Source organism: Passer domesticus, chromosome 14, assembly GCF_036417665.1.
Source record: "Passer domesticus isolate bPasDom1 chromosome 14, bPasDom1.hap1, whole genome shotgun sequence".
Lineage (NCBI taxonomy): Eukaryota > Metazoa > Chordata > Aves > Passeriformes > Passeridae > Passer > Passer domesticus.
Window position 1 is genome coordinate 5,398,152 of NC_087487.1, and position 23,233 is coordinate 5,421,384.

The following is a 23,233-nucleotide window of genomic DNA, read 5'->3' on the forward strand; positions in this document are numbered from 1 at the left end:
GCTGGGCCAATTACCAAAGATTAGGAGCAGGCCCGACTTTAACAGGCCACAGCTGTAACCAGTAAGAAGAAGAGTGCTGTAAAAGAGTGGGTTGGCTGGTTGGGGAAGAACTGGAGTCACTTGGTTACTGTGGAGAAGAAAGAATTAGTGCTCTGAAGAGCTTCATAAAACTACACTGAGACTATATAAAACTTTTGTGATAAAGAGATGAGAGTATAGAACTTTTGTGATAAAGAGATGACAGTATAGAACTTTTGTAATAATATGATAACATTATTTCATATTTCTTTTTCTCCTGTGGGCTGGTCTCGTTATGGGGGATCATCCTCACCAATTGGATAATTTTTGTGTGCTGAGTGGTGGAAGTGTGCAAGCTGGTTGCATGCATGGTGCTCACATCTCATCTGTGCATGGGCAGTGGGAATTGTTGCCTCCTAATAAAGGCTAAACTGGCAGTGTGAGGCTGCTGCTGGTTTTGGGAGTAGAAAGGTACAGTGTTCTGTGTGTCTTCAATTCCACACACTACAACACAATGGTGGGTTTAGTGACTCTGACCCCTGAAAGCCTGGGAGTGATTGCATGTCCATAGACTTTTGTTTGGCCAGAAGGTGCTTGGGATTTAAACTGTTCTAGGATTTGGAATGTGACCCTCCTCTGAAATATAGAGGCACAAATGAAAGAAGAGCTGCTTAACCCCATGCCGTGTTTTCTTTTTTACTGCCAAGAAATAGATGTGCTGCTGAATCTCAGGTTTACCATCTCACTCTATGGTTTGAGGGTAAGCAGATCTTAACCTCTGAAGAGCTTGCCTAATACTCAGGTAGAAAGGAATTTCTGGGAGTCTCCCTTGTTACATTTGTTATTTCTAGTTGAGAGTATCAAGCAGATACACATTTGCCCCATGTCCAGTGTTTCTGCATATCACCACGTGGATTCACTGATCCTTCATCTACATATGGCAGATGTGCTCCTTTCCAGATGCCTCACACCTAAGTGCTCTCTTTCCAAAGAGGATGATTCTCAAGACTATTCAGCCCATTCAAAGCGACAAGACAAACTCATCCCAACCCTTGAAAAAGATCCAGGACAAAAAGGTTTTTGTTGATTTCTGGCCCTCTCCATTCCCCTCAAGCCAAATCATTTATCCTCCAGCATAACATCATGATGGTAAAGGATGCTAACTAGTATGAGACTTGGTGGTTTCCTCTTAGAAAAGGTTTCAAAATTCCATGATGTTCATCAGAGTTTTCCAAATAGATTCTGGCTGCTGTCCATTTTGGGCCACGTGTTTGTGTCTACAGGGCTCATGAATCTAATAATTAGAATAAGCAGTTATTTCTGTTTGACTCTAAGATTATACCCATATTACTTGTAAATACACCTAGTAGAAAGTTTTTGAGAGACAATGTATTTTTAGACAATGTATTTGCTAGTAGCCAGAGTTTCTGGAGGAGTGAAGAGTAATGAGGTGGAAGTGATTACCAGACTTTTGAACTACAGATTATATAGATATAAGAAAGTTATTTAAATATCAGTTAGATCCTCAAGTGACTTTGAATCATTTTATTTCAGTAGTCAGGGATCAGTGCTGTGGGAGGCAGACACTGGCTGCAGTAACACTTGTTTTTCTGTTCTTGTGGTTACTCTTTAGGGTTAGGCAATATTTATTTCCCAGCATAACTGCTCAACAACCTTCCTTTCAGAACAGTCAGCACATGCTAATAGGTGTTTGAGGAACTGCTGCTATAGTATGTACTGCTTGCACTGTTGGTTTCTTAAGTTCAGTTACTTGTATGTTGTAGGTTAAAGAACCTCAAGAATGTCACTGTAAAAGGTATACAAACTCAGCTGTGTAGTTAGTCTTTGTGTTTAAGCATGCACTGTACTTGCTACGTGAAACAGTCTGCTGCACTGCTACATTAAGGCTAAAGATTTGGGAATTAATAACTTTCATAGTTTCAAACCCAGTGAGGCTTCTTCCAGCCTTGCTTTTCCTTAAAAACACAAGGCTGGGGGGTGACTGGATGGGGTAGTGTGTTATGTCCCTGCAGAACAAAAGCATTTCTTGTTCTAATACTTTCATGTGAAAGCTATCAGACTTGCTTGCATAAAGGCAGACTTGAAGCCAATCTCTGTCTTTCAAGGGCCACCAGACTCTGCACTCCACATAAACAGTGAAATGTTTGTGTCTGTCACTGTCTCCTACTACACTAGTGGTTTTTAATTCACTTCATGATCAAACCCAAGTTTTCTCTCTCTGCATGAAGTGCTGCCTCAGTAAACAGCACTGGCAAACCCACACTGACTTAAATGAGGCCAACAATTTCAAGTTTTGTGGGTTTTTTTCAAAGCCCCTCATATGCTTCTTGCAGCCTGTATCAAAGACCTCTTCCTGTATCTTTGCCTCCTGGATTCCTCATCTATTTTTAAGTCTTATGTTCTTTCCTGCATCTATTTTAACTCTGTTACTGTACCATTTAACCCCTGTGGGATATGGAGCTTGTGGGAAAGAAATGGCGTATTACAAAAAAATTACATTGGTTAATCTACAAATTCCTCCAAGGGTTTCATGGCACAGGACATGCAGAAACCCTGGTTAGGCACTATGCATTTGTTTGTCAGCAGCTGTAATATGAACTGATGAAGAAATACTTGGAAAGGGTGTCATATTGTGTCTGTCTGATCTCTCTGCCTGGACTAATGCCTAAGCAAAATATGTAGTTTAATGCCTATGATTCAGGGTTTACCCACAACTCTGAAATGTTTTCCTAATAGGACATGTACTGGTTTGGACTTGTTATGGGAATTTTTTCCTCTCAGGAGTATCAGTCTGTGCAGTGTCCCTATGCTGTGAAAAAGTAAATAATATTCAAGCCTTGGGTCTCTTAAATGTATTTTGTACTACAGATCCCCCAGGGATTCCTATGAACTTGTGTTACATAGACTGCTTGAACTTGTTACCTTCTTTTTCTCCTTGATTCACTTTGTCCCAAGTCCCAAACAAGGCTGGAGAAGTATTTAATAAGACTTAATTCAGGCTTTGGAGGAACTTTTGTTTTCAAGACTGAAAAAAAAAAAAAAAGTTGCATTTAGAACAATTCAATTCTATTTTAAATTTAGCAACTAGATAGCTCTCTAGTGGCTCAACCTCTGCTATGCATAATCTTAATGACATATCTCATCTTTGGAGCTGGAAATTAGCATTCATGGCAAAAACCTCTTCCAAGCACTTACAATAGCTCCAAGTGACATTTAACTTTTCTTTAGGATTAAGTTTTGGGGCTCAAGTATGAATTATGTTGATGTGGGGTTTTCTCTATTGCAAAGAGTGATTCCTTCCTGGCCCGTGCCTATTTAGCCAGGCAGTGTGTTAGCACAGCCAGAGGTTTCTTTACAGGTTGTTCTGCCCAGCTCTTTCCATGGGGGTGTGTTCCAGTGCCAGGTGGTGGCTGCTGGAGCTTGTTGTGCCCATCCTCACTGCAGACTCTATCACTATTGCTTTGGTGCTGTTCAGGAAATAGCAGCCAACCCTCCTGCATTGGGTGAAAGCTGTTGCAATTCTAGTTTTAGATATTCAATTTCCATTATAAATTACCTTAACATTGGAAGACTAACAGGCTGCTTTGGTCCAAACCTGCAGAAGGTAATTTTTCAAAAACTCTTGCATTCAGCAACACCTTACGGTGTCTCGGGGGCTGTTTTCAGAATGGTCAAAATTACTTCCTTCTTAAGGAACATTTTTAAAAGCACAGACATATCTTGTCTCTTATGTTACTTGAATCTAGGAAATGTGCAACTGAAATAATAAAGTCCCACTGAAGTTGATATGTGCCATGTTTGCTTTTCTGAGTAAAGCCAGTAAGATGCCAGATCTCCCGTGTGGCCTTTGGCAAGCCATTAATCTCAACTGTATCAAAACTTTCCAGTCCTTTTGGACTTTTTATTTTGGATGCTGAGTTGGAGGCTGCTAAATCAAGTGTAAAACTTTTGTGGCTTCCAGCTGGACCTGAGGTGGTCTGCACAGCCAGTGCTTAGCTTATCCACAACTGCACAGTCTAAAACTAAAGAACATTCTGGTAAATGTTGGGTTTTTCAGCCCCACCTCCACAGCCTCACCTAGAACAGCAGGGTCACACCACCACCTCTAATCTGCTGCCACATGATCCCAGGCCATGCTGAGAACTCTGCCCTGTTAGGCAGAGAGACTTTTGAGCTTGGCATTACTGCAGTACAAGCTGCTGCTTATAGATGCCAAAAAGCTGAAGAACCAAGAATATTTTTCACATTCCTTAACACTATAATGAATTAAATTCTCTGCTATATTCTAGTTCAATGTCAGCCATTTCCTATCAATTTAACGGACTCCAAATAGCTCATGCAGCTCATTTATTTAATTATATGATATACACACATCTTTTTTTTCCTCACTAAATTTCCTCAGCTTTTTCAGTTTTTTCCTGTTGACCTCACATTCAAAGTTTTCTTCCATGGTTCCTATTAACTTTGTTATTGTCTGTCTGTTGAAAAGTATTCCTATTCTTCTAGAAATGCTGAATGCTTTTTGCCAGTCATAACACCTCCTCTCTATCCTGTTATTTTTTGTTTTCCTTCTCTTTTAAAGATTTTTCACCTCTTTTTCTGTTACCATTGCATATTCATACACATGTGATTAAAGTTTAGTAAACAAAATACCATGTTATCCCCAAGTAGGAAGGTTAGTTTCTCTGAATTTGTTTGGGCTAAGTAGATTGTTTTGGTTTTTGACTTGATTGAGACTTCCTTTCTCAGCAGTATGTCTGTTTGCTGTTGGGTTCAACATGAATATGTAATTTAACTACATATAAATATCCACTCTGGGAACTGTGGTGCATTATTTTCAGCACGCTGGAGATTAAACTTTGGTGATGCCTCTGAAAAGTATGTATGTAATTTCAAAACCAAAAGAATCATATTAGTTGAATTAGATATTCCTCGTGAAACATCTCTATGAAAACAAAAGTAATCTGTGGCTGGAAAGAATAACAGCATAACCTTTATGGCATATGTTTACATGCTTTGCACAATACTATGTTTTGATGAAGCATTGTTCATAACTTGGCAAAGACCTCTTAAAGATTGTTGGCCAGAACAAGCTGTTTTTTTACAAGAAAAACAGCAGTTTTGAAAACTTTCAAATTAAATGTGTATTAATCCAGACAGACCCAACTATAATTCTCTTCTTGTTTTTAGAGGTTTAAATATATTAGCTCCTGTACTTCCACCATTCCAGTCCTGTAGGGTTTCATTTCACATTGATGCAAAAGTGCAGATTCATTAAAAAACTGGTAACAGAGCATTCCAGCTCATGTGTAAATGGCTGTATGGCATAGAAAACTGGAAAATCAAAGGCATTAGTTTCAGGTCTGGTTGACTAAATATACCATAACTTGCTAGAAAAGCACATGCAGTAAATAAACTTACTGAAATACGTTGTCTGCCATAATATTCTGGCAAGTGGAAGTAGGGGGTAGAACATCATGTTTGCCTCTGATTCTGAAGTGTGTTTTAACACTTGGTGGATGAAAAGTTTGGTTTGTAGAAAAATCATGGTATTGGTAAATCTCATGTGATTGTGCCACTATGCAGTGTAGCTGGTCAGCTAAACAATTAAAAGGCTGTGAGATGGCAGTAATTATAGCAGCAGTTGTAAACTGTGTATCTGTGTGCATCTTTATTGTAACTGCATGATGTAAAACACAAAGGGCAGCATGATTTAACTGTAATGTGATTATTTCTTTTCTTCCTGCATACAAATTTCAATGTGATAAATAATCCCAATGCCATAAAAAGTGAGAGTATGTATGTATCTCTGTGTGGCCAAGGAGGTGGAGATACAGAAAAAGAGGTGTTGGTATAGAATTGGGTCTGCTCCCTTCACATGGATCAAAACAGGCAAGTTCAGATTTCTGTCTGTGACAAGCATGGTGGTAGCAGCAAGAAAATTGAGTAAAAGGTAGCATAATTACTACAGAAAAATTAGGATGAGAGATTCATTGCTGTTGTGATTAAGTTAATTTCTCAGAATGTCAGCAATAATCCCGCTAGGAGTAAATTAGCCAAGCAATCCTGATGCAAGAGAGAGATTTCCAGCTGGCTGTCACATGGAGTTCATTCTGTTCTTATTTTGGCTTCTACACACAATTGGGCTTGAGTGAGCAGAAAGAAGAAGAGTAGTCAGTGGTTTATGTCAGAGTGCTGTGTGCAGGCCACAAAGTGAGGACTTAGGGAAACACAAATGTTGCTGACTGTTATGAATAAAAAGTTATCTATTTTTTTTTTAAGGTTGCAAAGTCAACACAAGTTGGACAAGTTGCTGTTCAGTTAGCTTCATTGTTAAGAGTTCTTCTTCAATTACCTGTTAATGGTTGGTGATTAACCATTGTCCCCCTGATGCTTGCCAGGGAGGGACACCCCTGCAGGTACCAGGAGAATGGGAGTGGCATCAGAGCTAGTATGCAGATGAGAAATGCATTGCACCAAATGTTGCAGTTTTCCAGAAAAACCCCTAAAAAAATTGCTAGCCAACATAGAACTAGGGGACCTAGGTCATGTCTAAGGATGGGAGTGTAGTCCAGTGCCTGCTTGGATCCTTTTTGCCTCTCACCCTAACCTCAAAAGATGTTGACTAGAGAGACGACCCGAGGTGTTGGACTGAAAAGGAGGAATCTCCTAATCTCTTGTGAGGGTGGAATCCCCAGCTCTGCCTGCAGACCAGCGGACACAGCTGCATCACCCTCCTCCCCCTCCGTGCCACGCCTGGGAGCACCTGCGGCGTGGGCGCGACCGTCGATTTCTCCCCACCTGAGCTGATTCTTTTTAATAAATGTGGTTAGATAAAAGGTAGGAGAATAGAGACAGTGGTGAAGGTAATCTGGCCCCTAAGGAGTTACAGCTGTGCTAATTATCAAGTATTAAGAACAAGCCTGCTCTTAATAGGCCACAGCTGGATCCAGTTAAGAGGGTATTATAAAAGAGCAGGTTGGGCCCTCGAGAGGGGAGAGATGGAGCTTGTTGGCTGTGCTGAGAAGAAGGCGTCAGTGCTGTGAGGAGCTGTGCCTGAGAAACCACTGAGAAGGTCTGAAACTTTTGCAGCAAGATGACAACAAATAAAGGCATTAAAAAGGAGAAAGATCTCCTGCCCATTTATTTCACTGACTACATTATAAATTCAGTCATCTTGCAAAGTTCAAGGTTGACTTAATTCAGCAAGGCAGAGGGCCAAGCCAGTAATTTCTGTTTAAGCCCTAAAGATTGAATGTAGTGTACTAAGTTTTGTGGCTTGTTGAGAGTGTGGGAGAGGTGGAAATCTGCAATTAATGTCATTTCCTGGTGAGTTGCACAGCCAAGTGTAACTCTGTACTCCCTTTCATGGAGTATGGATTCCAGCTCTCGGTGACCTTCTGGTGAAATTATTGCTGAACTACAGATTCAGACATGAGGAGTGTGCTGAATGCTTGCTGTCTTGGAGGTAGGGCCTGATAAGATCAAAGTCCTGTCTGGTAAGGTTCTTACCGTGCTTAGAGCACGTTTTGCATTCAGGGTAATGTCTCTCTGATCTTAGCAGAAGTTGAGAGGTTTTGAAGGTCATTGTTTGGGTTATGCCAACCATTAAAATTAGTGAGCATCACGTAAGAGGGGCAGGCTCTCTGTCCAGCCCCTTTCTTCCGGACAAAATCTTCACCCTGTGAAATGGAAATTTCCACTCCTGATGTCCACCCCTTACTGCAAGTGGCATCTGTCAGTCAGGACCAATTCTAGGCAAGTTTAGGCAGAAGTACTGGTGCAAGAAAGGTTAAGCCTCAGAAACTTTTGGCCTTCAGATACATTCTCATCATTTCCTGCTGCTAAAAATGAGGGAGTATGTGAAACGTGGATGATTTCGATAGCCAGCATATCCTTGTTTACTAGGCTCAATCTCAAGGATGGCCTGGAATGTGATGTTAAAGCCCCAGAGCGGGAGGACCCAGCGGAGGAGCAGTCGGGCTCGGGCGGACGCCCCGGGCAGGGCGGTGAGGCCCGGCCGTGCCGAGCGGGCGGGCCCCGCGGCCTTGCCCGTTCGAGCGGCGCCGCCGCTGTCCTCGCGTGCCCCCGCGGGCCCGCCCGCGCCGCTATTTATAGACAGCAGGGCGGGGCCGCCGCCACACGCCACAGCGCGCCGGGTGCCCTTCCTGCGGCTGCGGGGAGCGCTGAGTGTGCCCCTTCCTTCTGCAGGGAGCAGGCAGGGCTGTGTGTGCCCCTTCCTCCTCTTGTGGGGAACAGGCAGGGCTGAGTGTGCCCCTTCCTGCGGCTGCGGGGAGCGCTGAGTGTGCCCCTTCCTTCTGCAGGGAGCAGCCTGTGTGCCCCTTCCTTCTGCAGGGAGCAGGCAGGGCTGTGTGTGCCCCTTCCTCCTCCTGCGGGGTGCAGGCAGGGCTGTGTGTGCCCCTGCTCCCCAGGCAGGGCTGTGTGTGCCCCTGCTCCCCTCGGCAGGGCTCTGTGTGCGCCCCTGCTCCCCTCGGGGAACACGCAGGGCCTCCCTCCCTGCTGCCCCGAGGCTTGTGCCGCTCCCGCCGAGCAGGGGAAGGAGAGCAAACAGCGCTGCTCGCAGGCCAGGCAGCCAAGGTTTCTGACCTGTCCCTTGTCCCCTGAGGAGAGAGCACTGTCTTTCCCTTCCCCCGCGTTTCTTTCTCCCGGGGGTTTGGCACAGGAATCTCCACCTGTTCTAACTGCTAATGCTGGATATTCCCCTTCTTTCTGGTCAGTGAGAAACATGTAAGAAAAAGGCCGACGTGTGCTCAGTCCACCCACGCTCTGAGCTGTGGAGAAAGGAATGGAATGCTTTCCTTTTGCAGAGGGATATCATTTACTACACACAAAACCGTACTTTGTAAAAGCAGTGAAGAGCTTTTGTCTCACTGTAGAGGCTGTGTAACTGTGTAATGTATTTGTATATCCCCTGTAATCAAAGAGAAAAAGAGGCTGTGCTGAATGAGACATAGGAATTGCCATACTGGATTAGAGCCATCTGCTTCAGTATCCTGTGTGAATGCAGTCAGGAGGGAAAAAAAGCACTGTTAAGGAAGGGAATGTGCATCTCCTTTTTTTTTTTTAAACTCCAAATATACTGTAGTATGTTGTTGCATATTACAAAAATTACTTTGATAGTTAGCATGCACCTTGGAACCTTAATTTCTATTTGCTTTTTATTTCTATACAATGATAAATACTCCTGTTAGTAATTTAAAAATGGCATTATTTCACTCTAAATCCATTGGAGTATGGCAACCGTTTCCCTTCCTGCATGTTATTTTTGTATTGCCACTGTTTTTAACAAAAGATAAATCTAGTTAGAAACACTCTCTGTCAGTAGTAGAGATGGAGGAGCAGGCATCCACATATGATGCTTTCAATTTTGCACCTTTCCAACAAGACTTAATCTGAGAAGCAGCAGGTTGTTACCACTTTATGGAGCAGCTTCCCTCCTCCTTTACTCCGGAGCACAACTGGATGCGCTCAGCCACCCAGCCCTTTGGCAGGAGTGGTATCTCACTGATCAGCAACTGCCCGAGCGTGACAGGCACTGAAAATAAGGCCAATTGCTTTAATGCTTCTGCCAGCAAAGCCGTGTGAGAGCAAACGAGCATGAGTCACTGAGTTGGAGGGGGTTAGGAGAATCTGAGACACTCATTTTATAGCTTTCCCTGGGTGTTACGGGATTTGCTCGCTTTTCAGGACAAATGTTGTGTTCCTTCCCATACCCTTTGCTATCGCCTCCTTTAATATAAAACAAATCAACCAGTGGCAGAGAGAGAGTTTACCTTGGAGGTATCTAGGGTGAAGAGAGCAAAAGTAATCTCGTAAGTGCAGGAACCCCTCAGCACTTTAAACCTCAGCATTAGAACAGGAGTCTCAAGTGTGCATTTGTAATGCTTTTGCCCTTTGCTCTTCAGAGGATTGATTTTCTTCACAAATGCTTTATGAACCTCTTGAGACTGTGGCACCATGTTATTCTTCAAAAGTGTCCACTAGTAAACTCCCACTGGATTAGAGCTTGGGCTTCTGTCACAGCGTGTTAAATAACCATAGGCAAATGCTGTCTTCATAAATACAGGTCTGTGTGATGGTAGAATCACACACAGAAACAGCTGAGACATGATAAAAAGATCAGTCTTGTATGAAAATAGCGAGAGGGTTGAATGCCCTGTGCATTCTGAAATGGACAAACAAAATCAGTAAGTCATTCAAGGGTAGCCTTGTTTGTGTGCTGGGGTGTCGTCTTTTCTTTGAATAGTTGACAAATTGAGCACATCTGAATCAAATAAAGTGAGGGCTAAGTATCCACAGACCTTTGTTTTGCGGGGTAGTAGAAGTCGCTGCACTGAGACTGGTCATCTCACTGTTTTCAGAGGGGATTTTCCTGACAAAGTTTGTACCATGGGGAATTTTGGTCTGGAGTTTATAGTTTGTCTGTTGTAAAGCTGAAATACAAAATTGTATTTCTGAATGTAAAAGAACCTTAATTTCTTAGTGCAGCTTCATGTGTCAATAAGAAGAGCTGTGCTGCAGGCCTGATTCATGTGCTGGACCTCAGCTCTTTGCATACCCACCTTCAGCCTCTGGCTTCGGCGGAGTAACAACAACTTTTTTTCACATAGCCTTGCTGAAAATCATTCTGTTGGGGGCTTCAAAAGATGAGGCTTGGCTCGTCTTGGCTTTTGCTTACTATCTCTTCAACATGTTCTTTTGGGCTTCTCCTGGGTGCCAGTTGGTACCACGCTGCAGGGGAGATGGGCAGTGCTTTTTGCTCAGTTGTAACATTTGGCAGGTAGGCAGGAGGTTTGGCCTTTGGTAGACTTGGGCTGCTGAGGCTTTGTGGTGCCAAAGCTTCTCACAGAGACTGGCGTGTTAGTGCAGGCAGTTCTGTGTGGATCATCACTCTGGTACAGGCTTGATGTCATCCTGCCATCACACCAAAACACCAAAGAGAGTTATCAGTGAACTAACAGAGGAAACAGTAAACCAAATCATAATTCTTCAAAGGACAGCAATCTTCTGGTGCTTTCAGAACTCACTTTCAGCAGCCTCATCCTCACTTTTTGCTCTTGAACTCATTTTTTTAATCTTTGTTTTTGGACTATTTGGCTGATTATTATCTTGTGTACTATAAAAAATACTTTAGATGTCACTTAGTTCTGCTCCTTGTATTACAGATGATCCAGAGACATCATTGCTTTTTTTTTTTTTTTTTTGTATCATAATGGTAAGTTCTTAGTCAAGCAGTCCCACCGAATTTGATAGGAGTAATTTGGTAAGTTCATTTGTGTTGATCAAACTTTGATGTATATTTCGCTGCAAATAATTGCCCTTAATTATGTATTGCATTTGAATTTTACAATCTGAACCTTTAGGAGCTGAAGAAGTTTTTCAGAGTCATAGCTGAAAATATCTAATGGAAAAAAAAAGAGTAGATTATAATTAGGAAAAAGGAGTAAGAGGTCAGAAGTTTACGTTTGATGGCAAAATGGGCCATATGTCCTTTTAATCCCCATTCAGGAGATAAGTAAAAATCTGTCAGACTCCTTTTCAAACATATTTCAAACCACAGAAAGCAGGGGTACATTTAACAGTATCTCTCAGTATTTAACCTTTTTATATAGGCAAGAGAGAAATGGGAAAGAATTTTTTTTTTTTTAAGCTGGTTATACCAGTTAGGAAAGGTTGACTTCAAACTGTAGAATTTCTTTTGTTTTAGTATATCTGAGACTGCAATAAGACTTGGACAGTTTAATGAACAAATGGCTTTTAAAATATCATATTTGTTCAAGAAAATGTAAGTGATTTTGTTGAGACCCTTAGGAAAAAAACCCAAAACATCTGATGGAAGTGAATATGTGGACTAGAAAATACCTGCCCACATGCACTTTAAATTATCTGTGAAATATGCTCATTTTCCTTCTCTTGAAGATACAGTAATGTTTAGTTCACTCTGGCCAGTTGCATGTTCAAAATTCTATAGATAACACACAATCTTAAAAAAATATATTGCAGTAATGAATGGTATATACCATTGTTTCCATCATGTTTTGCTTGTTAAATAAGGTATAACATGAGCTTACTTGGGTCTAAAGTGACTTAGTAGGAGTACTGCTTTGTTAGTGGCATGTCTTGGATGACTCTTTTTAACATTTAAAGCTTATCCTCTTTCTGGCTGGTTTTTTAAAGGTCTGGATGGGAACACAGCCACAACCAAAGGGAACCTGGTTGAATTTTGTGAAGACAGCAGGCTCATCATTCCATTGTGTCTTCCAATGAAGCAAGCTGATTTTCTCCCTGATGAGCTGAAGAAACAGGCTGTCCTGGTCAATGAGGTTAGAACTGTTTAATATTAACTTTCAAATACATGGGTAGGCCTGTGACTCAGGCACTGTTCTGCTAACTAAAGCAGTATTAGGTCTGAAGAATCCTGTATTTTCCTAGGCTGACTGGAGTTTGGCCTCCAGAAAAGAATTCACTCTGATTTGATTTCTGTATTCAGAAAATGAGAGTAAACATGCTCAGAATGCTAAGAATTTTCTCTTCCGGATCTTTCCTAACAGTAATTTAACCATAGTTGTGCAGAGGATGGATTATTTTTAGCCTAGATTCCTAAATCAGGGAAAGACCCAGTGCAACCTTGCTGTTTGTCTCAGTAATGTGGATTTCCCTGGCTAATTTTGTCTGGCTTTGACAGCAAAACAGTGTCTGAAAGTAGGCTGAATAGCATTGTAGGCTGGAAGAGACCAAATAATTCTGTGACAAGGAGACTGTACCATGAGCTGTGCAGCGGTGAGTGAGTGCCACAGAAAACTGACTTTGGCAGTGTCTGTGCTCATGGAGTTTGTTGATCGATGTTATCTGGTGACAGTCATGTGGAGCACAGTGCTGTCTTGAACGTGCTCAGTGCTGTCCAACCCGAGAAGCTCTTCTGCCATTGGAAAATAGAGATTTTTGTATGGAATTTGAACTGTACTTGAACTACTCTTAGAAAAACAGTGTTTATTACTTATGAGTTAAAATTTAAACTAAACTGTTGGCCTAATTGCTATCAGTGAGTCCAACAGAAACTGCAGGTAGTGACTAAGGACTCATTCCAACCAGTGATAAGGTACATGGGCAGGACTCTGTGTCACCAGCCCTTGCTAACTGGACCTTGCTTGAGGTCTCTGAAAAGTTCCCATGGAAGGGGAATCTCTTCTGGCACTGTGGGGCTTCCTGGAACATATTTGACAGTGTCACGAGGAGGACCTGCTGTTTGTTATGTACAGCTTGTACTGTGAGCTGTTCTATTCCTCTCACATACAGAAGTTACACTCTGTGATCTAAGTTTTAGCTCTAATTGAGAGTGTGGCACGTGTAACTTCAAAGACAGTAATCAGGATGAGATTCATTGCTCAGTACATCACAAGGCCTCCATATTCCTTAGCTCTCAACAAAGATGGCAAAATCCTCTTCTGGCCCCAGCACAGCGTGAATTTTATGCAGGAATGCATTTCTTCAAAGCTATTTAAGCTCCTAGAAATTCAGATATTTAGTGGGATTTTCAGTGTTGCACATCTCAAACATTTACAGCAAAGCAAATGGTATTAAGATATACAGTGATATGTTTTTAAAGAATTGTCTGCATCATGAGGCATCTATTGAGAAAAAATACTGGAACAAATCTGACTCCAAATGTCCATTTGTAATTGTCTTAGAAATTTGCCTCTGACTTGAGTGGGAAAGGATTGTAAAAAGACTTAAGTAATTGGCATCTGACTTCATTATCACACACTATGGTTTTATGATTTATTCAATAGTTGGCTACAATGACTGGGCTATATAGTTTATTTGGTATTAGGAAAAACATTTATATAATTCTGTTATGAACACTTCTCTTCTGAAGGGATGTGTTTGTCCCCTCTACAGGCCTGCCTTTTCTCTGATGTTCAGACATTTTTTGGGAAATTGCCTTGGCAAGAAAAATTGCATCTCTCCTCCTCCTCTTCTCTCCCTGCAAAGAATATGCTATTGTTTGTGAAAGGTAAGTGCTTTGGGGAGCAACTGCAATCAAGTGTGATAGATGGTTAGTTTTAACAGTGGTGGTTTAGTGCATAAGCCAAATTCTAACTCTGAAAGTGAAATCAGGCCTCATGTTGTCCCACTGCTGGCCACTGAAGATTTGCTAAGCCTTTGTTGGTAGCGTGTTTGAGAAGCTTTTGGTGGAGGCAGCAGATTGAAGCTCAAGATGATTCTATACATCAACTTCCTCCTAGTCCCAGCATGGACTTCCAGATGATCACACTCTTGGGTGGAACAGCTTCTATTTCAGCCAAGGCACCAGGGTGAGGAGGGCAGCTTCGGGTATCACTGTGTTTATGTGCACAGATTACTGAGAAACCAAGTAAGAATGCAGCTGTAAGCCTTTAAAGCAGCATGCCATGGAAAAATAAAACACAAAGTGTGTATGTGCACAGGGGAATGTACCCAGTGTTTTGCACATTCCAGCAGAGGCTTCAGTAAAGACTGGAATTTTAATTCTCATCTGACAACATTCCACGAAGACAACTTACATTCTCTTCCTGTTTCCCCCCTCCCAGGAGATTAATGTAAAAAATATTGGCTGATTATTTATTCTGCCTTGGCTATCAAATAGCTGTGGGAGTGCCAGCACTCAGAGTAGCTAGAGTACATTTGGTTAGCTCTTGATTTGACTTTTCTGGATTTTGTTAGTGTTAGCTGTTTTTCTCCCATTCAAAATCATGATTAGCAATGTCTCCAACTACACTTGAATCTCTGCAGGGACTCTTCAAGTTTCTTTTAACTACACACATGGTCCAACCCCCACATGCCTGTTGATGTATTATGAGGCAGGAAAGAGGTGAGACAATGACTCATGTAAACTTTTTAACAGCACAATTAAAGTACAAAACCCCACCTATCCCAGTAGGAACAAAGATCTTGAGCTGCACAACACCTGCTGTACAGTATTCTTATATTTGTTCAAATTTTTTTTTGTTCTGAATACAAATATGGAAAGTAGGCCTGTGTTCAAGGAATTTGGATGAAGGAAATATTGGTTTTGGAACTGACATCAGTGTGAGACCAGGAGAACCAGACTTTGCACACAGTTGTCTGTTCAATTCTGGATTACAGAATATATACAAAAAGGTGCAGAAGTCTGTTTCCTCTGGATAAGTGGGCCTGGCAGCATTCATAATTATCCCATTTCAGCCACAGCTCATGACTAAAATAGTCAGTTAGTTAGCTGTGTAGCTGAATTCATAAAACAATGAGTCTAACCACTTCAAATGAGGATGTTTTTTTTCCCCCTTCTAATTCTAGAACTAGTCACAATAAAACAACTTTATTCACAAACTTCTGTTTTGCACTGTTAAAAAAATGTGTCATCTTAGGAAAAAACCACTCTCAGTGAGAGAATCCCTTCTCTATTCTCTTTGCCTTTTAATTGATAGTCATGGTTTTTAGAATGTGGCCCTTTTCCCTGGGAAACAAAACTCACCAGCCCAGGTTCCTGGTGTCAGTTTGCAGGAGGCACTTGGCACTGTAAAAGCAACCAAAGTTTTAATTTGTTCCAGCTTGGGTCTGGGAGATACAGGTTGCCCCCTCCAACCCTTAGCTTCTTCCCTCAGCCCTCTCCTGTCATATCCCCTTCTCCAATCCTCACCCCTACTGGTACTTTGTGACCACACCTTCCCCATCCCTCACTCCACCCTTCACCCCTCTCCAGCCCAGTCCTGCCCCATCCCTCACTCCCCCACCGCCCTCCTGTGACACTGCAGCCCTGGCAGCAGGTCAGCACCCAAATCAAACAGGCAGGGACAACATTTGGGGGCTGCGGGGTGTCACCAGGGGCTGCGGGCTGAGGGGAGGGGGCTGGAGGGTGACACAGAGCATGGGGGCAGCTGAGAGGCAGAAGGGCCCTTTAGGAGCAAAGGGGGGCTCCAGGGTGGCACAGAGACCCTGAGAGGCTGCACTGGGGAACTTGAGGGTGACACAAAGAGGCTGAGGGGCAGGGGATGCCTTGAGGGGCAAAGTGGGGGATGCCTGAGGGTGAGAGGTGAAGCAGCCCTCACAGCACCCCTAACCTCACCCTAAAAACCAGCTCTACCCGGGTGGAGAGTGCACGGTGGAGGTTAGGGGGCCAAGGGACAATGTCAGGGGCTTGGGCTGACACACAGACATTGTGAGCTGAGGGGCAAAGAGCGGGGGCCTTGACAGGTGGAGAGCTGACACTGAGGGTTTGGGGTGCAAAGGACACAGGTACCAGGTAGGGTTAGGGCACGGGTGCAGCACCTCTCACCCCAGCCCTAGCCTCACCCTTAGTAGCCCCCCAAAAAACAGCCTTTTTCCCCAACAGCAGCACAACACAGCAGCCCTAAGAGTGAGAGCAGACTGGAAACCTCCCGCTGGGACAAGACAGCAACCCTCACAGCAGGACAAAGACAGAACCCTCAGAGGAAAAGAAGACCCATTGCAAAAAGGTAGGGAAGACATCTGAGGGTTCAAGACCAACAGGTGGGGCTTGGAGGCTGAGCAGATTTTTCTCAAGATTTTTCCCCAACTTCTAATGATATATAGGGGATTCTAGAAGATTTCTTAGCACATTTTTGTCTTTTAAGAGTATTCTATGAAGTTTTTAAGGGCTATTTCAGGGAAATTTTTTTAGGTTTTTTTTTTTTGAGATCTTATCAGGGCATTTTAAGGACTTTTGGGGTATCTTTAGAGCTCTTTTAGGACTATTTAGGGATTTTTAAAAGGTTCTTTGGGGATTTTTAGGGGTGTTTGAGGAGTTTTTTAAAAGTAGGGTATTTAGTGTATTTTATGGGTATTCTGAGGCTATTTTGGGGTTTTTATGGCACTTTGAAAACTAGGGCTTTTTTAGGGAATTTGTAGGGGGTTTAGGGTCCTTTCGGGCCATTACAGAGGCTGAGGGGCCTCTTGAGGGGCACTGTGGGGGCTGGAGCATGACAGAGGCTGGGAGCTGAGGGAGGAACAGGAAGAGCAAGAGGTGGGGCTTGGAGGCTGAGCAGGTTTATCTCAGGATATTTCTACAACATTTAAGGATATATAAGAAATTTTTGAAGGTCTCTTAGGACTTTTTTTGGCTTTAAATAGTAATCGAAGGAGTTTTTAAAGGGTCCTTCAGGGGTTTTTGGAATATTGTCAGGGTCAGAAAGAGAGGGGATGCTCGATGAAAATACAGCGTTTTAGGACTGCAGTGGAATGCATTGAAAAAGGGCCAGTGGTGACAGAGTAGATTGGGAAAGACATTGATGGTCTAAAGGCTGTGAGTTCCAGGCCCAGTGGAGTCATTGTGGCTAGGGGGAGACACTGGCAGCTTTGTAGAGGAGAAATCCTGCACAGTAAAACTGAACACCCCACCACGAACCCACATGTAAACTGACATCAGGAACCTGGGCTGGTGAGTTTTGTTTGCCAGGGAAAAGGGCCAGTGTTGGGTTAGGGATAGGGGTTAGGCTTGGGGTTAGGGTTTGGGATTAGGATTCGGGGCTAGGTTTGGGGTTAAGGTTTGGGGTTAGGGTTAGAGGCTAGGGTTAGGATTAGTTTACAGTTAGGGTTTAGGGCTAGGGTTAGAATTAGGGTGTTAGGCAGTTAGGATTAGAGTTAGGCTTGGGTCAGGGTTAGGAGTTAGGGTGAGGGTCAAGAGGTGGGTTAGGGTGAGGGTCTAAGTTAGGGATAGGGGTTAGGGTCAGGGTTGAGCCTAGAGTAAAGGTTTTGAAAAGCACAAAGCCCAGGGCTCCAGGCACACTGCAGCTGCAAAGGGCATCCCAAGGGGAACACAAAACTGCCACAACATGCCTTCCTCCACAGCTTTTTCCTGGAACCAACCCTAGCCCTATTCTGCTTTTCCTGCCTATGGCTATGGTTAGTGTTATGGTTACACCTAGGGTTATGGTTTTGAAAACCACTAAGCCCTGGGCTCCATGCACACTGCAGCTGCAAAAGGCATGTTAAGATGTACAGAGTTCTGCCATAACATTGCGCTTGCCTCACCTTTCTTCTTCTTCTTCTTCTTCGATGACCTAAGTTATCCTTTTCTGCTACTATGATTCTTGACAGCTTCCGTGGCTGGGGAGATTTACAGTTCATAGAGAATATCTCATTTGTGACATAGATAACAACACTGTGTCCCCAGCATACCTCTGGTAACTGAACTGTCACTGGGATGCTCAGAAACCACCAATGTATTGTGCATTACTTGACTTCATTCTTCTCATGCGCCTTTTCTTTGGGTAAATGGGTGAGAATCTTTCCTCATGACTTCAATTAATTCCTAACATAGATTGAGACCTCTGGAGTTCCTAAAAGAGAGACACTGCAGAGATTTGAAAGCTAATAAATGTGTATTTTTTCCTCTCTGGTTTACACTACTACTTTTGAGCTTAATCATGAGCTACTAGAGGAAATGAGGACAAGCATCACATTTTATGTTCTATACGTGGCTAACTTGTGTCACTGGGCTGTGCTCAGGGTGGCAGGGAAAGCTGTCGTGCAGCAGTGCTACACATGGTGGCTGGGAGGGATCTTATAGGGAGGAAAAGGAGCAAACAATCCATTGCCTGTGTCCCTGTTTCCTGTGTCAGCCATGAGGTGGCCAAGCTGCCTCACCACAGGAGAGGCCCACCCTATTTAAGTTTAATGTTAAGAAATTGACTCAGTGCTTATGAAAAAGGCATCAATTATTGCCCAAGCCCCCCACATCCCTTAGGATATCTCAAAATCCTTGGCCCACCCCATTTCCAACAAAGGCATCACTGAAAGTGACTGTGAGATCAGCTTTCCTTTTATACGTTCTCCCTCTGTACCATGTTGGCAGCATAAAAGGATAGGCAAGTGGAAACTGTCCCTTAGGAAGATCCTTTACAAGAGAAAAGCATTTATTTGCCTTTGTCGAATTGTTCCTTGGACCCTTTTAGAAAAGATGGTGGCTCTGTGCCAGTGTATCTGCCAGACTCTGCTGTGACATGAGCCCCACTGGAGGTGTTATGAACACAGCGTGCTCTGGCTCCCTTCTGCTTGGAACACCCTGAACCTTCGCAGCAGATGAGGAAGACAGCGACTTAAAAATTCTTCTTTCCTAATGAACCTTAAGAACAAAAGCACAGAGCTGGTATGTGGGCTGGCTGCCCAGAAGGTAGCCCTGGGTTTGGGAAGTAAGATCATGGAGTTGTGTCAGTAGGGTTTGCTCACAGAGATGGCTCTGGCTTAGGAATCGCCTGATGCAGTGAAGCACCTTGCTTCCCTTCTGGTAAGGAGCAAGAATAGCTGGGGGGAGGTTGATGGGCCAGAGTGGGAGCTAGACTGTTCTGAAAGCTTTGCTGGGCATTGGAAAATGCTCTGGGGCTTTGAGGGTCTAAGTATATTAATCTATTTAAATACTTTTTGCCCAGCGTCCTAAGCAGTGGCTGGGCAGTCTCTGAGTCTGTCAACAATAACCAAACCCAAAAATGAATGTTCATCTCATTCTCTTTTTTATTGGTGGTTTTTTTTTTTTAGTTGAACTAATTAAAAGCAAGGCCTGAGTTGAAATCTTGGTTTTTTTCAGATTAGTTGTAGTTTAACATTAATGCCTGGGTTTGAAACTGCTTGTAATAGCAGTGAAGCAATTGTACTTTATAGTAGCTATAAATCTCCTTATTTTCCAGAATCTAATGTAATAATAATAATTTTAAGGCTGTCTTATTGCCAGCTGTAAGTCTAATTTTCTAAGATGCTGCTAATTGCATTACTCTGGCTTCAGCAGTTTTCTTTGTTTCAGAGCCCCTTAGAGGGGCAGTAGATTCTTAGCTAGAGGTCTTGTTTTGGTCCTGTAAAATGTAGTTGTGTTGTAACAGTAGCTTTTTCTTAATAATTTTTATCTGTTTTATTAATATATTGTCTAGGTTTTGCTATATCAACTGCTTTTGCATTGCTGACAGTCTAACTGCATGTTGATCAAATAGATCAGTATCCACAAACTGTCTCAACTGATTGTAATTGCATTACTCTCATTTCAGTGAGTACAGCATTTACCACCTCACTAGCTGGCAGAATTTTGATTGTATTAAAATTCTCAAAACATTACATTACCTGAAAATTAATTTGGAAACCTATCCCCAAGAATCTGTTTCATAGTCTGCTTCTGTGAAAAATAGACGGACAAGTTAGAATCTCCCTTCAGCCATGAGAGTTTTTGAGGCAAGTAATGTGTAGTCTGTTAGCCACATCTTGCTTGTGGCTCCACAATTGCTCTTGGGCAATCACTATCTGCATGCATGGCCCAACAGATCTAAAAGGGAAGTAAAATTAAGCAGTATGAAGAGCAGGGCTATAGTGAGTTCTGTATAGGGAGGTGAAATTATGTCTTTTGGGGTCGTACTGTCTGGCTGAACCTGTTGCACAGTCTCAGCTTTAGCTAGGTAGAGGGACACAGTATGTTAGCTCCCATTTTCAGAGGCTCACTTTAAAGGCCAGTGTTCAAGCAAGAATTTTTTTTCAGTTTGTGACCTTTATTAAAGACTGAGGAAAAGCAGATTAGAACTCACGATTGCATTTGGCACATACTGCACTGTTAATCCAGCATCCTAAGGAAAGGATCACTGTACCTGAGGACGCAGCCAAGAAGCTGAAACTTTCAGAGAATGTGTTGCTTCCTCTTCGCTGTTGGAAGCTTGGTTTCATTCTGCAATAAAAAGTTCAGGATCCTCTGGAAATTCGGGTTATTGATCCTCTTCTCTCTCCCATAATCCTCCCGTCCTAAAGTCTTGTTCTGGGGTGCAAACCAGATGTGTTCTGACCTGTTTCTTGGTCACTTTACCTTCCTCTGGGATGAAGCTAGATCGATGTTTTTGCAGTTTAGCGACCGCTGGGACTGGTAAATACTTAAGCAGGGAATTCACACCGCTGGCAAGCTGTGATGGTGAGAAGAAAACCTGATGGGTGATAAGAAAACCTGCCTGGTGTGCAGATGCGCCTTTCCTGGCTGGCAGGCGGCTGGCTCGCGCCATCTGCCGGAGCCTCCTGCCGGGAATGCTGTGCGGGAGCGTGGCTGCACACCCGGCAGGGTGCGGAGAGACGGGCTCGGGGTGTGCCATCGGACTGTGAGAAACCAGGGACACAGTATGTTAGCTCTCATTTTCAGAGGCTCACTTTAAAGGCCTCTGAAACCAGGTTGGAACCATCCAGGATGCAGAAAATGTAAAGAATGATTAAAGGTTTGGGTTTGGTTGCATTGATTATGACCATTCTAGTTGGTTTTAGGACACACAAAACTACTGAAGGCGGTTATAATTAGAACGGTGTACAAATCTGTATAATGCTGTCTTTTATGACATGTACTACTGTGCAGAAAATAGGACTCTGAAGGTAGTTTAGTGAAAGATAAATAATATAATTACTAAGTGGATTAATTTTAAATGGTTTGCTAGTTGTGGAAACTAAAGCATTGTTTCAAAAGTAGCAGGCCACAGAGTCATTTCAGTCATACAAGGGTATTCTGTGCATTTTAGATAAGAACTCAGTGGCTACTGATAGACTTTGAGAACTTCTCTGGCTCTCTTGTCGCCTCTTTGGAAACTCACCTGCCCATTAGAGTAATCTTTTTTTCTTACAAATAAAAACAAAATGGAAGGTTTATTTGCAAGACAGCTTCTTATCTGGTACTCTGTCCTGCCAAGATTGCTTTGTGTTACCTAAGCTAAGTGTCACAAAATAGTTTGTTTAAACATACTTCACCGTGGGAGAAATCAGCCTACACCAAAACTGCCTCATTTAGGTTTTTGACAAAATTTACATAGAATACAGAATTTGTCTTACAGAAACACAAGTTGTGGTGCACTGTTCCCGTGTTTGGTAACCAGCCTTGGCTCTTCAGTTATGTGGTTAGAAAAGATTAGATGGCCTACACCCAAAATTGAACACTGAATACAAGTACTGCTTTTTCTGACATGGCTTGACCTTCTCCTAATTGCTGCCATCTGCAGGCTGGTATCAGCCTGCTCCCATCTGCTCTCATTGATTATTCCAGTGGTAGTTTGGCTTGTGAGTGGAAGGGGTACATGACCTTATTGCCCATCAGCTAACACTGGAAAAGTGAAACATAAATACCTGCTTGGTTCTCAGGCTTAAACAGCTACAGACTTAGAAATTGGTCCTTTTAATCAAAGTTAAACTTTCAGAAACCCTTTACCATATCACTTTCATGATTATCTGTGACACAGCACTGTCACCTTTGGCAACCGGTAAGTCTCTAATAGGAATAAAGCCTGTAGTAGTCCATAGCAGCAAGCAGGCTTACTCAAGAGAATTAGGAATTAGCCTTTGGTAATACCCTGAGTGGATGTTTGCACATCCTCTCCCAGAGCTAAAAGAACCTCTGCATGCTAAAGGCTATGGGGAATTCTTTCATTTTAGACAGAACATTATCTTGCTATGTGTAACTAACACACTCCCCAAGGATGTGGGGCTTTCTTCAAGTCTGACGAGGTAGGTGCTTCTAATTCTTCTGTGTTAAGGAAACAAGGAAGATAAATGGGTGCAGTGAGAAAATAAATGTGGTTGTCTTTTCTACCACTATTCTAGTGGCCGTTTGCTTGGGTCAAAGATCTTTTGCAAAGCAGAAAGCTTAATGAGGCTCATTCTGCCTTCAGGGAGATGAGAGCTGCCTGTGTTTATCTCTTCTGGTGTGTCCTCTGATATTCCTTTATCCTAAGGAGTTTAAATCTGAATGCTTTTTAAAATACAATAATATTTTTATGTATCAAGACATTCCCTATCTTGTCTTTAATAGAAGAGAGGAATTCTTTTTTTTCAAAATGAATAATGAGAGTAAGTTTTTAGCCGTCTGATGGATGCTTGAGGAGAAAGTACAGAGGTACATATGTTTTGTTATGTACTTGTTAAATGCTTTATTGAAGTTCAGGGGTTTTGGTACTCATTGTACTCCTAGGGCAAAACATGCTGATACATGTAACAGTAGAATAAATAGATAATGAATGAAAAATGCTTGATGCTGTAAGCATGATGCAAGGCAAAGATCCCAAATTAATCGATTTTGTTTAACTGGTGTTATTTTTGTTTCACTGTCATGTTTTTCTGTTCAGCGCTCCTTGATCTGAAGCAAAGGGATAGAGCTCTGAACATTTGCAGTTCATCTTACTTTACCATCCACACTGCAATC

At 42.6% G+C, this 23,233-nt stretch overlaps 1 protein-coding gene across 13 annotated transcripts in view; it reads left to right on the top strand.

The window, feature by feature from the left end:
* TRPM1 (transient receptor potential cation channel subfamily M member 1) overlaps positions 1-23,233 on the top strand; it is a 116,410-nt gene that overhangs the window by 14,314 nt on the left and 78,863 nt on the right. For 11 of the 13 annotated variants that reach the window (XM_064389122.1, XM_064389126.1, XM_064389121.1 and 8 more), the window contains 4 exons: positions 12,238-12,383; positions 13,960-14,074; positions 16,412-16,535; positions 18,993-19,186. The gene's annotated coding sequence lies outside the window, so the exon portion shown is untranslated. Of the gene's footprint in view, positions 1-12,237; positions 12,384-13,959; positions 14,075-16,411; positions 16,536-18,248; positions 18,317-18,992; positions 19,187-23,233 lie in introns of those variants that run through there. The other 2 variants (XM_064389116.1, XM_064389130.1) reach the window with 2 other exon arrangements.